At 42.2% G+C, this 17,339-nt stretch overlaps 1 protein-coding gene across 1 annotated transcript in view; it reads left to right on the top strand.

Moving 5' to 3' along the window:
* The window catches only part of phactr3b (phosphatase and actin regulator 3b), a 73,604-nt gene that overhangs the window by 28,134 nt on the left and 28,131 nt on the right, over window positions 1–17,339 (top strand). The gene's annotated exons all lie outside the window — the stretch shown is intronic.

The raw sequence follows: 17,339 nt of genomic DNA, 5'->3' as shown, positions 1-17,339 counted from the left end.
GGCGAGCACGCTGCATTTGTAAATGTGTGAATTGGGTGAGAGAAACCAATTGTAAAGCGCTAAGGGTTGGGTGCAGAAAAGTGCTATATAAGTGCAGCCCATTTACCAGATATATAACAATGTGTGATAATGAATACATGAGTTACTACACTTCAGATATAAACTTACCTCACTGACATCAAAGAGTGCTGGCCATCTGTTCAGGAATTTTGGAATTTTTGGCTCCTGCAGAACCTCCTGCCTCCTAAGTGAGAAGGTACGGTGCATCTTCTCCTTGATCATGGCCCCGTCCCTTTTCTTCTTTTTTATCTGAAATGGAATGAAACTTCAATGTCATACAGTACAGATACATTTATAATGAAATTTGGTAAGAAACTCTCCGCAAGAGTACACAATACATTTGAGAAACAGATAAAAGAAAGTGAAACACTAAGGAAGATGCTATTCAATATGATTAGGGAGTAAACAAAATAAATAGACTGAGTGTAATAGAAAAAGAAAAATTAACTATGCAAAGTAACCAGAAAACAGTGTCCAGTGCTGTCCAATGAATTGTTTGGCTTCTTGAGCTGAGCTGGACAGGAAGTATAGTGCAAAAACATGACAGGTAAAAACTGTGATCACATACATACTGGTCATGGCGTGAACATACTGTAATCATGAATAGGTAAGATAAAAATGTATTGCACATTTTACCTCTGTCAGTAGAGCCACCCTTTCCACTTCCAAACTGTCTCTTGTTTCACCACTAGGGATGTTTGGACAGAAATTAACATCTCCCTTCCTGGGCTTCTTGATGTTGGCTGCTGGAGTCTGCTGGCCTCTTCACTTGTTTTTCAGCAAGTGGGGTCAAGTGGCTCAGTGGTTAAGACTGGTACCCTGTGTGCGGAAGACATCATGGTCGCAATGGTCGCAAGTTCGACTTCACCCCAGGCTGAACTCAATTCCATTCTAAGTCGCTTTAGATAAAAGCGTCTGCTAAATGAAATGTAATGAGTTGAGTTTCAGCACCTTTCACTGATCACAAATTGTTTCACAACAATGGGCTCTATTTTGGTTTTGTCCTAAGCACCATGTCCCTATATATAATATATTTATGCTGGCGCAAAGTAGCACAAGACCTTGAAAGCAGTGATGTAGTACTCAAATCCGGTCTCGGACAAAGGGTTTAGGCTAAGAGCAGGACCGGGTCGCTGGCGATGACAAGATGAAGGTATCATTGCTGGTTTTGGATTCTGAATCACTTGGTTCTTGTGATGAAGAGCTGGCTTTGGAAGGAGTACTTGAGATTGTGGAGCAGGCATCTTCTCTGAGTGGAGCGAACCTGGTTGTCACATTAAGTGTGCACACCACTTTCAAAGTCCATTTATCTTGAAGTTCTGATGTTGACAAGAGATTCATGAACTGGTCATCCATGTCTTTGTCTTTGTACTGAAGTCTGAACTGCTCAGACACTTGAAAGAAAGTCTTGATTTTAAGAGCCAAGTCCTATGTGAACACATACAAGGAATTTGACTCCGGTTTTATCCAACACACGCTGTACATTAAACGTAAACATCAACATAACGTAACATACATTCAACAAAAGTGAATAAATAAGGTGTCCAGAAGTCCGGTCTATTTTTAAATATGTATATTTGTGTATATAACCGATAAGGTGCAAAATAGTGAATAAATAAACTGGTCAAGTGTTCAGTAGTGTGATGGCCTGGGGGAAAAAACTGTTCTTGTGTCTGGCAGTTTTGGTGTACAGTGTTCTGTAACGCCTGCCAGAGGGAAGAAGATCAAACAGGTTGTTTCCGGGATGAGATGGATCTGCAGAGATACTACCTGCCCGTTTCTTGACTCTGGATGTGTTCAAGTCCTGGATGGTGGGCAGTTTAATACCAATGATTCTCTCTGCAGTACTGATGGTGCGATTCAGTCTGTTTCTGTCCTGTTTGGTGGCTGATCCAAACGATGATGGAGGTGCAGAGAACAGACTGGACTATTGCTGTATAGAACTGGATCAGCAGCTCCTGGGGCAGGTTGTACTTCCTGAGCTGTCGCAGGAAGTACAGCCTCTGCTGGGCCTTTTTGACTATGGAGTCAATGTTTGGTGCCCACTTTAGGTCATGGGAGATGGTAGATCCTAGAAACCAGTGTTATTGAGGATGGTGGGGGGGCGGGGGGCAGAGCAGGGGAGTTACTCCTGAAGTCCACTGTCATCTCCACAGTTTTGAGCGTGTTCAGCTCCAGGTTGTTCTGACCACACCAGAGGACCAGTTGTTCCACCTCCCGTCTGTATGCAGACTCGTCGCCGTCTCGGATGAGGCCGATGACTGTTGTGTCATCTGCAAACTTCAGGAGTTTGACAGATGGGTCACTCAAGGTGCAGTTGTTGGTGTAAAGGGAGAAGAGCAGTGGGGAGAGCACACATCCCTGGGGGGCGCCAGTGCTGATTGTCCGGGTGCTGGAAGTGATTTTCCCCAGTCTCACCTGCTGGCTCCTGTCTGTGAGGAAGTTTGTAATCCACTGACAGGTGGGGACTGAGACGGAGAGCTGGGTGAGTTTGGAGTGCAGGATGTCCGGGATGATGGTGTTGAACGCCGAGCTGAAGTCCACAAACAGGATCCTAGCATTCCTGGTTGAATTGTACAGGACTCTGTCCCCACTTCTGTAGGCCTCCTACTTGGCCTGACGAAGCATCCTAAGTTTAGCAGTGAACCAAGGTTTATTGTTGTTGTATGTGCAGAAGGTTTTGGTCGGCACACACATGTCCTCACAAAACCTGGTGTAGCATGTCACAGTGTCAGTGAGTTCATCAAGATCTGTAGCAGCAGCCAGAAAAACAATCCAATCTGTGCAGTCAAAGCAGGCCTGTAACTCCAACTTTGACTCTGTGGTCCTTCTCTTTACAGTCTTCACTGCAGGCTTAGCAGATTTGAATTTCTGCCTGTAGTTTGGGAGAAGAAGGATCATGCAGTGATCAGGGGGGACAGAGCGATATGCATCCTTTAAAATGGTGTAGCAATGGTCCAGAGTGTTTTTGTCCCTAGTGGGACACTTAACATGTTGTTTATATTTTGGCAGTTCACGGTTGAGGTTTGCTCTGTTAAAGTCCCCAAGAACAATGAGCAGGGAATCTGGATGTTTCCTCTCCATGTCCGTTATCTGGTCAGCCAAGTGTTGTAAAGCCTCAGTAACATACGCCTGAGGTGGGATGTAAACACCAACCAGAATAAACAAGGAGAACTCCCGCGGTGAATAAAACGGCTTGCAGTTTATGAAAAAAGACTCCAAGTGGGGGCTGCATGATTTGCTCAACACTGTGACATCTGTACACCAACCTTCGTTAATATAGAAGCAGATTCCACCTCCCTTCCTCTTCCCCGAGAGCTCCGTTACGCGGTCCGCACGGAGAAGTTGAAAGTCCGGAAGATGTAGTCCTGTGTCCGGGATGTATTCACTGAGCCAGGTTTCAGTAAAGCACAGGGCAGCAGATCTGTGAAGGTCCGAGTTTCTACTGTTGAGAAGCAGCAGTTCCTCCATCTTATTGTTCAGGGAGCGGACATTCGCCAGATGTATTGATGGGAGCGCTGTCCGAAAACCCCGCTGTCTGAGCACGCTGGCTCGCTTGTCCCGTCTGCGTCTCCTGAACATCCTACAGAGAGCTGCTGCTCCTCCAACTAAAAGTTCCGTGAATACACCAGAATCGCTGGGAAACAGCGAAAAAGTGTGACCAGTTGAATGTTCAGACTGTAAAAGTTCCTCTCGAGTGTATTGGATGATGAAGGGACAACTTAGAACTGACAAATAAACAAAAACAAACAAAGTACTGCGGAGCGAAGCACCGAGGCAGCCGTCCGTGGCGCCATCCTCACACCAAAATCATCAAGATTATCCTAAATCAGTTAAAAAATCTTAAAGGGGACATATCATACAAAATCAACTTTTTAACCATTTCAATACTTATATTTGGGACTCTGGAGGCCCTACCAGTCACCAAAGTGTGGAAAAAGAATACTCAGTCATGTTTTCGTGGTCCCCCTTAGTGTAAGTATAAGCGATAAAACACTCCATGTTGAATTCCCTGCGCTTATGACGGCAGCATGCGCATTTCACCGCAAATGTTACCACCCCACCAGTAAGTTTACTTCGAGAGCTCAACCTTAGCTCCACCTTGTCCCTATAAAATGCGAGAGTGCAGACGAGGGAGGAAGAGCGGTATTATGTCAATGTGGAGGGACAAGTGTGCTGTTGGTGGCTAAACAGTGGAGCACAGTGTTTTACAGAGGATTTTATATATGAAACTAATGTGCCGGATAAAGTCAGCAAACGTGTGTTCGCACCACTTCACATCAGACTGCAGCCAGCGGTCGCCGTATTTAGTCAGGGGACGTATTTCACCGACGTACAAACACACACATTGTTAAGAAAAGGTCACACAGAGCTCATAACTGACCATTCTGACACGTCCTAATTAAACATATTTGTTCAGTACGTCCTCCATGACCGGAGCACAGACTCAGCCTGATACAATCACATACAGCAGCTGTTTATGCAGCGATCAGCGGTGGATCAGTGGTGCTGTCCCTAAGTGTTTTTAACTGATTTACAGTTGGACAGTGTTCGGCTCACAGGTATTGTTTATAAAGTGATTTTGAATAGTTTGAAGTATCAGAAATGTGTGTGTCTGTGATAAAACGGGGTACTAATATTTTTGCCTGGTAAACCAAAGGTTTTAATTTATTTGTTTATTGTTTTTCCTTCTTTTTTTTAAAGGGTGTAAAAGACACTTTCAATTTATTTTGAAATCTTTTTTATTCAATGTTTATACTAGGAAACTTAATTCCTTTGAATTTAATTTATGCAAATAAATACCAGTGAGGATTATTGTATTTAAAGGTGACATAGAATGCTTGTATCACATATATATGTTAGTTATGGAGGCCTACTTACATATATTAACTTGTTTTCATGGTCACATATATATGTTAGTTATGGAGGTCTACTTACATATATTAACTTGTTTTCATGGTCACACATATATGTTAGTTATGGAGGTCTACTTACATGTATTAACTTGTTTTCATGGTCACATATATGTTAGTTATGGAGGTCTACTTACATATATTAACTTGTTTTCATGGTCACATATATGTTAGTTATGGAGGTCTACTTACATATATTAACTTGTTTTCATGGTCACATATATGTTAGTTATGGAGGTCTACTTACATATATTAACTTGTTTTCATGGTCACATATATGTTAGTTATGGAGGTCTACTTACATATATTAACTTGTTTTCATGGTCACATATATGTTAGTTATGGAGGTCTACTTACATATATTAACTTGTTTTCATGGTCACATATATGTTAGTTATGGAGGTCTACTTACATATATTAACTTGTTTTCATGGTCACATATATATTAGTTATGGAGGTCTACTTACATATATTAACTTGTTTTCATGGTCACATATATGTTAGTTATGGAGGTCTACTTACATATATTAACTTGTTTTCATGGTCACATATATATTAGTTATGGAGGTCTACTTACATATATTAACTTGTTTTCATGGTCACATATATATTAGTTATGGAGGTCTACTTACATATATTAACTTGTTTTCATGGTCACATATATGTTAGTTATGGAGGTCTACTTACATATAGTAACTTGTTTTCATGGTCACATATATATGTTAGTTATGAGGTCTACTTACATATATTAACTTGTTTTCATGGTCAATATATGTTAGTTATGGAGGTCTACTTACATATATTAACTTGTTTTCATGGTCACATATATGTTAGTTATGGAGGTCTACTTACATATATTAACTTGTTTTCATGGTCACATATATATGTTAGTTATGAGGTCTACTTACATATATTAACTTGTTTTCATGGTCACATATATATGTTAGTTATGGAGGTCTACTTACATATATTAACTTGTTTTCACGGTCACATATATGTTAGTTATGGAGGTCTACTTACATATATTAACTTGTTTTCACGGTCACATATATATGTTAATTATGGAGGTCTACTTACATATATTAACTTGTTTTCATGGTCACACATATATGTTAGTTATGGAGGTCTACTTACATATATTAACTTGTTTTCATGATTAAAAACCTCCTAATCGCTGCAAATGAGCCGATCAAAATATCTCCTCACTGACGCTCTCGTCAGCCGCACTGTTTCAGACCAAAACCACACCCCCAGAACGTGGACTGTGTTGTGATTGGCCAGCCAACGAGAGCTTTCCCACTGTCCTGTGATTGGCCAGGTACCTGGAAGTGACGTAATAGATAGGCCAGCTCTCAGATACACAGCTCCCCCTCTGGCACGGTGGATGCTCTGCATCTCAGCAGCTACAACGAGAGTAGTTCTTCTTCTCTCGGGTTGAATGTACGCAACCGGATGTGCCCGGACTAGTGCCCGCACCAGGAGGCGCTACGGTGGTGAGAGGAGTGGTGAGGATTTTTGATGACGACATCAAATTAAGGAAGTGCCGATCCGCTTCGCAGAGCCCAGGAAAACAATACGACACTATTTTCTCAGCAGTGGCTGAACTGTTGTTCTGAAACTTTAGGGTTTCATAAACGAGGTAATGACGCAGAAACACACACAAACGCAGCGTTAATTGGAGCTTCTGGTCTATGTGGGCTTTAAAGTACTGTTGCAGTGGTCCTTATTAAACTAAATATTGTATTAGAAGTACAGAGCAAACAATTGTATATTTCTACAACGAGTTCAGGCCCTGTCTCATCTTATTTACAGCTCTAGTCATATTAAACTACATGAGACTTGGGTTACACAAAAAACAAATGTATTACTGAAGAATTTTACACTGCATTGTAACTAATCAAAATCAAACCTCTGATGACGATATGTCTCTTCAGGGTCACCATGTCAGGATCCAACTGTGTAGGCCACAAGTGGATAGCAATCTGTCAGCTCCTCCAGCGGAACAAGGGCAACCTCTCTATGAAAGGTTCTAAAATGGTCCTGATACCAAGCAAAATATAAACAAACCATGAAGCTCAACTCATCTCCCACTATACACATTTTGTATGACACTTGACGACCATCTCTCCCTCACTGCCAACATTGCTGCAACAGCTAGATCTTGCAGATACATGTTGCACAACATCCGAAGGATTCGGCCTCTTCTAACCCAGAAGGCGGCACAGGTTCTGGTCCAGGCTCTTGTCATCTCACGCTTGGATTACTGCAACTCCCTCCTGGCTGGTCTTCCTGCATGCGCCATACGACCTCTGCAACTCATCCAGAATGCAGCAGCTCGACTGGTCTTCAACTTACCAAAATTCTCCCACACTACACCCCTCCTCCGCTCCCTTCACTGGCTTCCGGTAGCTGCTCGCATCCGCTTCAAGACTCTAGTGCTTGCGTTCCATGCTACAAACGGATCCGGTCCAGCCTACATCCAGGACATGATCAAAACCTACACCCCAGCCCGCCCACTCCGCTCTGCATCGACAAACCGGCTCGCTGCCCCCTCACTGAGAGGATCGCAGAGGCACTCGCAGAACTCGAGACTGTTCACTGTCCTCGCTCCCAAATGGTGGAACGATCTCCCCATCGACATCCGGACAGCTGAAAGCCTCCACATCTTCCGACGCCGACTAAAAACACATTTCTTCCGACTCTACCTCGACTAAGACGACAAAAAAAAAAACTTGTACATCGCACTTATGACTAGCACTTCATAGTTTGTTCTACTTGAAGCTCTTACTTACTTCTAGCTCTTATATGTACCCAAATGTTTAAATGCACTTTTGTAAGTCGCTTTGGATAAAAGCGTCCGCTAAATGACATGTAATGTAATGTATGATCTCTGCAAATTCAGGCATTCCAGCAGTTGAACCACATGCCAAAATCATCCCTGCCAAAATCATCCCTCTAGTGGTGACATTCTTTGTGAGATTCACTTGACTAATGTCTGGATACTTCAATCTGAGAGCCAATACAACCTCCTCATTCAGAACATCAACCAGGACTATAGAGACATTTGTAACTTGCACATTTGATGCACTGAGACTGGATGAATGCAAGTGATAACTGATCAAATGCTGGTGTTTGTTTGCCGGAGTGAGTGCAATATTGTTGAAATTATTTGTGTCGAGCAATTTGTTGAAAGAAGCTGTCTTTTGCTTCAAATCTTATCGTCCATACACCTACAAGAGGCCCAAAGCACCCGATCAAGTGTGGATAGTGCTCGAGATAGCGGTGTTTAGGTTTCAGCGTCTCACCTGGGATAAGCTCAAGTAATCTGTGTCTGTGCTCAGACACTTTGACAACAAGGTAGGCAATAGTCTCCTGGGTGTGAACAGGTGCCACAGCTAACTCTACGATTTCCTTCAGGTCTAGTATCACTTGCCGAACCAGCTCACTCTCTGGTATCAGGTCTCCTATGAGAAATGGAAGTAAACGTTTTAGCACCAATTCTCATGGGCATTGTCACCTATCGTCTTCCTACTGGAATAGCTATGTGGTATGATGTGAGGCCGATTCTTTTTGTCACTCCCCTTGTATGGGAATTTAAGTATATGCGTGTTAAGAGAAAGTAGACTAAAATACTTCTTGGAGATCAGAATGCTCAAACACTGTGCTAGTTCATATGGGACAATACCCTCGAACAAATCGTGCACTATATCTGGGGGGTAGCCTGTGCTTAGGTGAAAATGTTGAAGATGTTCAGTTAAGGGGCAAGCTCTCTTCACTCCACAGTAACTTGTTTCAGTATCCTGTGCAATCTTCAGATGTGAGTCATGTATTTCTTGGGTTTGTAGAGAAAAGGCACCTGAATGAACGTCCTTTGACTGTATCTCTACTTTCTGAGCAGTACAAAACCGACAAATATATTGCCCAGAAAAACTAGCCAAACTGGGCACCCAAATTGTCAGCACTTACACTATGCACTGTTCCTTTGACGAAAGTTCCAAGCTGCGGAATGAACACACCATGCTCTTCTAATGTAACGAGATCATGTAAAAGTGGCTCAAATATTTTTCCATATCCATATGCCTTTACATCTTCACTCTTGCACAAACTGCCAAATAAATTGTGTGAGTGCTGAGTGAGAGCCTGGTGCCAAGTTTTCAGAATCCAATATATACTACACAACTTGCACTTTTTCTGTGACGTGGCCAAAGGATTACACAATTCAAAGTCATCAATGTATAAAGTTCAACAAAGTTTTGAATCTTCACCTGTCAGGAAAGGGTTTTCCTTTAAGTAAACACTATCTCTTATGGAGCAACACTGCTGGTTTTCATGCTGGTCAGTGTTACTGCCCTGTGTTCTGTGTCTATCAATAACTCTATTCAACACTTCAGTTGAATCATGTATCTGCTGCAACGATCGCAGTAATGAGATGTATTGAAAGGACCTGTTTTTTACATTTTCATACTGTCTAAGATGTAGATAAGTATGATCAAAGTAATCCCTTTGAGTTAAAAGTTCTTCACAACCACATGTCTGGCATGTGAACGTCGTCAACTGAGCACCTGCTGTTTCAAGCTTTCTGTGTGTTTGATATATGTGACTCAAAAGATTCTGAATGTACAAAGACACTCTACATATACATGGATATTGGCATGTGTGGCCCTGGTGGTAAGATAGTGAACCGTCACAAAATTAACATGGCCACATTTACACAGCACCTGTGAATGAATACAAAGAACAATATATCTGCCAATGATGGCAAAAACATCAGTTTTCATAGTGAATTGAATTTGAATTTGAATTTTCTGTAATTAATGTATTTATCCTATTTACTCTTAAAATTTTAGCTTTGATATCTTAAACAATTTTAAAATCACACAAACTGTCAGTCAATATGAACCACATTTTAATTGTGCTACACGTTGATGTGTGCATCTTTGTAACTTAGGCTACTCAATAAATTTAAGAGGTTGACCTACTAAAGTGAGAACACAGGAGAAGCATGAAAAGAATAATCAATGTTGCTCTTGTTGTTCACTTCAGAGCCGGTGTTGTGCCGTTACAGTTACAGTTCTACATATGCTGCATTATTGTATTCATTATTATACTGTAAAAAGTGCAAGTTATCCAAAAAGTGACTTAAGCAAATGTTATTATGTAAATGTAACTCGTTATTATCCACCTCTGATAGCACTTACTGATTTCTCACTATGTGTTATGTGATTGCTAGGGCTACAGGACATATCTATTGCACAGTAACAAAAAAAAAAAAATTCTCTCAGTGCTGCGCGTTCCCGACGGGGGCAGTAGTTTTTCGGCCCAACACCAGATCGTTTGCGACCGGCACGTCACAACAAGGCCGCCATCTAGCTAACTAACTGTTCAGAGCAACATTCGCATTAAGCTACCCACCACTACATGTCAGGATGATCTGTGCATAGGCGTGATCATAGACCCCAGAGCACCACACGTGCCGAAAATATTTAGAAAAGTAATTATTTTCATCAAAACTTTGGTTTTACTTGTCCTATCAACCCAAGTTGCCATGCGGCTGCGTCTTGCTGCTACGTCATCTGCGAGTGCCAGTACACATGACGATGTAAAGATAAAACCGTATACAATCGTCACAAACTACGTAGATTCAATATAAATGAATTGATATTAATGTAATATGATTAAAAACACATGCACCAATGTAAATAGATAAAGAATGGCTCGGATTACTCACCGTTAAACATGAGGTACCACATGTTACAGCAAGGTCGTAATGGCGTCCAGTGGAAAGATGTCATTTCCCCCAAGTTGTATGTAAACTAATCACATATATTTTAAATAAAATAATCTTGTTTGTTTCACAGCTTTGATTATTTAAACCATGTTAATAAGTATTAAGTAATTACATTCAATATTTTTTAGTATTGAAAGAATTAAACAGATTATAATTAATTTCAATATATAAATTTAAGGGCATCACACTTCTCAGCCTCCCTGGTAAGGTTTACTCCAAGGTTCTGGAAAGGAGGGTTCGACCGGTAGTCGAACCTCGGATTCAAGAGGAACAATGCGGATTCCGTCCAGGTCGTGGAACAACGGACCAGCTCTTTACTCTTGCAGGGATCCTGGAGGGGGCCTGGGAGTACGCCCAACCGGTCTACATGTGTTTTGTGGACCTGGAGAAGGCGTATGATCGGGTTCCCAGGGAGATACTGTGGGAGGTGCTGCGGGAGTATGGGGTGAGGGGGGCACTACTTAGGGCCATCCAATCCCTATACGCCCAAAGTATGAGCTGTGTCAGGGTTCTCGGCACTAAATCAGGCCTGTTTCCTGTGGGTGTTGGCCTTCGCCAGGGCTGCGCTTTATCACCAATCCTGTTTGTGATTTTCATGGACAGGATATCGAGGCGTAGTCGTGGGGGAGAGGGGTTGTGGTTTGGCGGGCTTGAGATCACGTCGCTGCTTTTTGCAGATGATGTGGTCCTCATGGCTTCGTCGGCCTGCGACCTTCAGCGCTCACTGGATCGGTTCGTGGCCGAGTGTGAAGCGGTCGGGATGAGGATCAGCACCTCTAAGTCTGAGGCCATGGCTCTTAGCAGGAAACCGGTGGATTGCCTTCTCCGGGTAGGGACTCCTTGCCCCAGGTGAAGGAATTCAAGTATCTCCGGGTCTTGTTCACGAGTGAGGGGACGAGGGAGCCGGAGATGGGCCGGAGAATCGGAGCGGCTGGTGCGGTACTGCATTCGCTTTACCGCACGGTTGTGACGAAAAGGGAGCTGAGCCGGAAGGCAAAGCTCTCGATCTACCGGTCAGTCTTCGTTCCTATCCTCACCTATGGTCACGAAGGTTGGGTCATGACTGAAAGAACAAGATCGCGGGTACAAGCGGCTGAAATGGGATTCCTCATGAGGGTGGCTGGCTTTTCCCTTAGAGATAGGGTGAGAAGCTCGGTCATCCGGGGGGAGCTCGGAGTAGAACCGCTGCTCCTTCACGTTGAAAGGAGCCAGTTGAGGTGGTTCGGGCATCTGGTGAGGATGCCTCCTGGGCGCCTCCCGAGGGAGGTATATCAGGCACGTCCAGCTGGGAGGAGACCTCGGGGTAGACCTAGGACAAGGTGGAGAGATTACATCTCCACTCTGGCCTGGGAACGCCTCGGGATCCCTCAGTCGGAGCTGGTCAATGCGGCTCAGGAAAAGGAAGTTTGGGGTCCCTTGCTGAAACTGCTGCCCCCGCGACCCGGCCCCGGATAAGCGGAGGATGATGATGATGATGATGATATAAATTTAAGAAGTGTGAGTATTTCACTCAAATCAAATAGATTTATATGGTTAAAATTAAACTCTACCATGATTTATTTCTGTGAGTGTATCTTCTCCGCGAGCAACAGTACCTCGACCAATGGGATGAGCGTATTCTGTATCGTCATACTCGTGTGTGAATATGCTGTCAGCTCATTGGTCACAGAGCAGGACAGGGCCTGGTAACAAGTTTACCGTAAATGTTTATATAAAGCACCCTGTTATTCATTTTCCATTGGCATTTTACTGACTATTTTTTGACTCTCACAGTAATATGGGACAAAGTGCATCCCCTTTCATCTCAATACGGGACGGTTGCTTTTGTTTCTAAATACGGGACGATTCCGTTTTTCAAGGGACGGTTTGCAACCCTCGTCAGCACGTTTGCTGTGTGTGAGTCCTCTTAGATCAGGGTTAGGTTAGGGATCCAAGTTTACTGGAAAGACACATTAACATTAACTAAGAGAAACCATAGCACTTTGATCAATATTTCAACAACAACTGTGATTTACATTCTGCATACTGGGCTGTGATTAGCTGCATCCTTCTCATCCACCCAGCAACTCCCTATTCCTCATACTATGCTGATCCTCTGCTTCTGAGGGCCTTTTTTCCTTTTGCAGCATCCAGCAAAGTTACTATGGCAACGGCAGCCTGACCCTACATGGGCTCGCTCTTGCTGCTGTTACTACAAGCTTGACCTGAATTTGGTTCTGCATCCTCAGCAAAGATAGTCAAACATGCTGTTCTACTTGTGCTACTTCTATTACATGTGTTACATACATGTTGATTGATCAGTGTTTCACAATTTTATTGTAATAATGATAATGATAAAAAAAATAATAATAATAATAATATTTATATGCAAACACAGGCAAACACACACCCACTTCTTCCAGGAGGTTTCTGATTTGTCCTCTTTACAGCGCTCACTCGCTCACCTTCTGTTCCCTCCCCTCATTCCTCTCCCCCTCCCTCCACTAGTTCTCTGACAATATCAACATGGCAGCGTGAGCAGAAAACAGCGAGAGTGGCGTCCTACATAAGGATGGAGCCGAACACTGTCCAACTGTAAATCAGTTAAAAACACTTACATTACATTACATGTCATTTAGCAGATGCTTTTATCCAAAGCGACTTACAATGGAATCAAGTACAATTAGCCAGGGGTGGAATCGAACTTGCGACCATGATGTCTTTGGTACACAAGGTAGGGACAGCACCACTGATCCACCGCTGATCGTTGCATAAACTGCTGCTGTATGTGACTGTATCAGACTGAGTCTGTGCTCCGGTCATGGAGGACGTACTGAACAAATATGTTTAATTAGGACGTGTCAGAATGGTCAGTTATGAGCTCTATGTGACCTTTTCTTAAAAATGTGTGTGTTTGTAAGTCGTGAAATACGGTCGCTGACTAAATACGGCTGATTTAGGATAATCTTGATGTGCTGAATCCAAAAATCACATTGGTTTTGCTCAATCAGGTCATTTTTCTGAACAAAGCTACATATTTGTTTTTTTATGTTTTTGTTTACATGTAAGGGTATTTTCACGTCATATGACATATGATACGTCATATACCCATACTCAGCATTACAAGGACTGGCCTGTGCCGGAGGAATTGGTGTACATTCTGGACATTTGGTTGAACAAAAATACACCCATTACGATACATTCTAACATAAGCCACATTTTGATGACAGAAATTTAAACAACAACAACAATGACATTCGATAGACTGGATAAGGACCCACGGCCGGACATGGAGACTTCTTTGGGTCTTCAGATTTATTAATTAACACATTAATGATGTTCTAATTTATTTGGTACAAAAATATTGATTTATCTTTTCAAAATGACATTCAGTCTTACAGAAATTATGATAAAAATATTCATGATTTGTTTTGTGAAATAAACAGCTACTGGTTTTACCTCAGAATGAGCCTTTTATATTCATATCTGGAGGCAGGTCAGCTCTTCATAGCCATTTCTCCCACCATGTTTTTACAGAAGCCCACAATGGACGAACTAAACTAATCTTTTGACTGAAGGCTGAAGAGATTTTCAGCTGGAACATGCCACTTCACCTGTGAATGCTGCTTTTATTATTTTTTGCTTTTTAGATAACTGTGAAACTCAATTACTCAGTGCTAGCTCAGAGCTAGCACTGAGCTAGCACCAAGATGAAAGAGGAAGAAGGTCTACGGTGAAATGAGTTTCAGGTTGTAAAGTAGCTGCACCCTCCTCCGTCTCCACCCAGTGATGCTGCATGATCACAGCTGGTTCAGTGTCTGACTCGTTGCTCTTAACTACCACGGTCTCATTGAGGTCATGTGATCTAAGGACTCCAAATCAGTGCAGGACCATATATGAAATTTAGTGCATCAAATCATTTTTAATGTTCAAAAACAATCCCGTCAACAACAGGACTCAAACATTTCAGGAACAGAAATGTATTTGATGCATTTAATTTGACGTTACACCGAAAACAGAGAAGACGACGTTGTAAGCATTAGATATACGAACAGAGACAGAGACTGAATGGACAGAGCCAGAGGAAAGACAGGGACATAATGTCTGTTTGTTTACGTTAATGGTTTTTAAATTTATTAAAAAACTAATTTGTGACGAATCTACCGACTTTCTGTCATAAACCTAAATACTTTCTGTGAAGGAAATGCACAGGAAATTCTTCTGCTTGAGTGAGATCCAATGAACTGTATTTACTGCGGGTGGAGACACACACACACAGTGCACAGAAATGAATCATGGTATAGTTTAATTTTAACCATATAAACCTATTTGATTTTATTTAAATACTCACATTTCTTAAATTTATGTATTGAAATTAATTATAATCTGTTTAATTCTTTCAATAATAAAATATATTGAATGTAATTACTTAATACTTATATTAACATGGTTTAAATAATCAAAGCTGTGAAACAAGCTTTCTCTGGTCATGTGACATTCTGCCGCTAGTCGACTTGTTAACGTTACGACAGTCAGCAGCAACAATGTCGGACGTGCACAAGACAAATAAAAACACTTCACACAGACAGAAGATAACAAACATGTTAGTACAATGTAAAGAGTGTTATAGCCGACAGTGAAGAACCTGAGGACACGTAGCTACGTAGCTACTAGCCTAGAGCTGTGACTGCAAGCACTCAGCAGCTATTTGTGTTTCATGGTTGTCAATTTGTATTCATGCTGAATCAATCACAACCCTACCTCACATGATCTTAACTTACTTATCTATAGCACCTAACACTCAGAGACAGTCTTCCTGGTATTCTGACCTGCTTGTTCTGCCTGGTTCTGGTTCCAGACTGTGTAGGAGTCCCTTCCTATTTTTGGCCTTTCTTCAAAGAGCTCTCTCTCTCTCTGTCGCTCTCTCTCTTTGTCTCTGTCTCTCAGTGTCGGCAGCCTCAGTCACTGCCTCAGTAGAGTTGGGTGATAACACCATAATAGAGTTTTCCTTAAATGATATTAAAGCTGCAGTTTGCAGACCTGCACATTTTGCATCAAATCGCAGGTGACAAAAAAAACTAATGAGACGTCTCGGTGCGTCTCATTTACGGCAAAGCTAGAACAAGCGAGAGCTGCTGCAACAGAGACTGTTGACTGTTGATGGCACAGAAATAATACTATTGAAAAAATACGAGGATGATGTGTGTGTGCCCAGGTATTACTAATGTTGTGGGGACCTAAACCTGTTTACACAGTCACAATATGGGGACAAAAATCGAATCCCCACAACGTAAATAGCTACATTTTAAGGTGAAGATATGTTTTAAGGTTAGAGTTAGGCCAGTAATGTGGTTAAGGTTAGAGTAAGTCTCCAGGAAATGAATGTAAATCAGTGCAATGTCCCCTCAAGTCATGAATGTCATACGTGTGGGTGTGTGGGTGTGTGGGTGCCTTCAGTTAACAAATGTGACGTCTGATGAGGAGACTGACAGGAAGAGCGAGGGCAGCAAACCTGAACTTTTCAGTCAGCTTATGTCAAATATATTAATATTATTTTTACATGTCATTTAGCAGACGCTGTTATCCAAAGTGACAATGGAATTGAGTACAAACAGCCAGACCATGATGTCTTTAACCACTGAGCCACTCCACCCCCAATGTTTGATGTTAAATAAGAATTGCCTTAGTAAGCATGTGAGAGATACATATTAATGATGTGTGATCAGCCAAAATGATAAATCAAACAAGGGATCATTGTTGGAGTGCGCGCGTGCACTGCACTACCTCCATATGTAAGAACAATAATATTGACAATAAATCCCCAGAAATGTGCTACTCAAGGTTGGCAACTTTGAGTATGTAATTTAGTCTTCAGTCACTCATTGTCTACTGCTTTATCCTCCACATGAGGGTTAGGGTTAGGTACAGGCAGGCAGGAACAGCGGGGCACACCCTGGACAGGTCGCCAACAACTTTAACATTAAAATTGATTCTCTAAGTATTTGGACTGTGCACACAGAGAGAACATAGTGGGATTCAAACCGATGACCTTCTTCCTGTGAGGCAACAAGGCTAGCCACTGTCTGCAGTGTGTACCTGAACATTATTTGTATGCTGCGCATCATCTGAGAACAGGGAATGTCAAGCAATACTATCAGACCTGACTGAGGGAGCGTTTGTGTGTATACAGCAGAAGTGCAGGGGCGAGCGGAGACAAGAAGCTTTTTTCCCATCAAACATCTGAACGACTTTTTTTAATAATAGAATTCACTTCAGACGTGTTTTTGTGTTTGAAATAAAGTCACTCCCTGTTGGCAGCATGGCAGACACTGAGAAACACACAGAGAGTCATGAGGAGCTCAATCAACCAAAGAAACATCAAAAAAAAATGGTCAGGATAAGGTCAAGTGGAGGTTGACCCACATCGATGAAAAACAACGTACTGTATCTCATCACAGTATGGTAATGCAACAGATCCTCGTGTTCTTGACCAACGTATTCACCTAAATGAGGCACATGCTGATGTCTGCACTGACCTCAGAGCTGAAGCTGATGTTACTTCTCTGTGTGTGTTTTTCTGGCTGCTCTGAATCCATGTT

This window comes from Solea senegalensis, unplaced genomic scaffold (genome assembly GCF_019176455.1).
Source record: "Solea senegalensis isolate Sse05_10M unplaced genomic scaffold, IFAPA_SoseM_1 scf7180000017644, whole genome shotgun sequence".
Lineage (NCBI taxonomy): Eukaryota > Metazoa > Chordata > Actinopteri > Pleuronectiformes > Soleidae > Solea > Solea senegalensis.
Note: the sequence above shows the minus strand (reverse complement) of the source record. Positions and strands in the feature narration are given on the sequence as shown.